Here is a 1,717-nt window from a genome sequence, read left to right on the forward strand (position 1 = left end):
ACCTATTTTTCCTGCATGAAGGAAAAAGATGATCCTTGATTTTTTTTTTTTTCTCCTAGGTTGCTTTTCCTTTTCGGTTAAAATAAAATACAGCTGAAAGTCAAATTGCTGTCTATAAATGGACACATCCCATATTTATGACTAAATCCTAGTATTTAGTGTGAAGTCCAAACATAATTATTTTCCTTAAAGCCTTCATTGAACAATATTTTCTGCTATCTCTAAGCATCATAAAAACACTACCACGTGCATCATGAGTGGGGGTGAGAGGAGAGAAAGGTGTGAGGGAAGAAGGATGCTGTTTGATCCTATTGAATCCTACCCAGTCACCAGACTGCCATCTCTATGTCCACCAAAGACGTCTCAACATTAGTCAATGTCTTTTTGTCCCATTAGGGTGTAATTTCCACGTGAACTCAGGGACCTGTGTAAGTCCACTTCACTTGTTAAAAGTGAAGTAATTCATTGCTTACAAACACATTTGGGAAAGGTAATTAGGGGAGTGGATGCCATGACATTTGAATCACAAAGCAAGCATATACTCTTCAATACTTCTATTTCCAGGTTACTGTTTATACTTGTAACTGTTTCTAATTAAACTGTAAGTGTTATGAATACCAGATGTTGTAAGAAATGCATTGTACACTTCTCCAGAATCCAGATAAGTGATAGAGGTGAGAGATACGGTTTCTCCTCTGTTAAAAAACCAACACAACACACCAAAACCCAGTCACATGAATGTGACTGCTGCTTCACTGTGGTATGGTCCTTGCCCTGTTTCTGACCTGTTTGCGTCCGATTGTTGAATAGGTGAAAGTTGACTGTGTGAAGAAGATAAACAACTAACTTTTTGCCAGTAGATGATCCCAGCTCTTACTGAAGAGTAACTGGCTGCAGGGTGTATATGAAGACTACCAGTAATATTGGTTCACTTCTGTTCTGATATTTTGTATATTATACTGAAGTGCTTTGAGATAACGTTTGGTATGTTACAGAGGCATTTGAAGTAGGGGATGATTTAAATGTAGGTAGGAGAGAACCGTGGCCTCTAGGTTTCTGGAGATCAGTTTCCCTGGTTCTCTTTTAGTAAACCCGCAGTTCACCTGGTACAAGTGGAATGAATTTACATACCCAGTGATAAAGAATGAGTCACATTTGACCTGTCTCATGCTAACATTTGCCTTCTGGCTAATTTAAAGTCAAAAGAGGATATATAGATAACTTATCTCCAGTTTTCTTCTTTGAATGTTACACTTCTAATTCTGTCCCAGCACTGGGAATAGCAGTTACGGACTTATGAAATAGCTGTCTTCAACTGGTACAAGACCAGTTGTCCTGGTTTTGGCTGGGATAGAGTTAATTGTCTTCCCAGTAGCTGGTACAGTGCTGTGCTTTGGATTTAGGTGAGAATAATGTTGATAACACACCAATGTTTTAGTTGTTGCTAAACAGTGCTTACACTAGTCGAGGACTTTTCAGCTTCCCGTGCTCTACCGACTGAGAAGGCTGGAGGTGCACAAGAAGCTGGGAGGGGGCACAGCCAGGACAGCTGACCCAAACTGGCCAAAGGGACATTCCATACCATGTGATGTCATGCTCAGTATATAGACTGGGGGAAAGCTGGCCGGGGGGACCGCTGCTCGGGGACTGGCTGGGCATCGGTCGGCGGGTGGTGAGCAATTGCGTTGTGCATCACTTGCTTTGTATATTCTTTTAT

This window comes from Aptenodytes forsteri, unplaced genomic scaffold (genome assembly GCF_000699145.1).
Source record: "Aptenodytes forsteri isolate BGI_AS27 unplaced genomic scaffold, ASM69914v1 Scaffold93, whole genome shotgun sequence".
NCBI classification, from domain to species: domain Eukaryota; kingdom Metazoa; phylum Chordata; class Aves; order Sphenisciformes; family Spheniscidae; genus Aptenodytes; species Aptenodytes forsteri.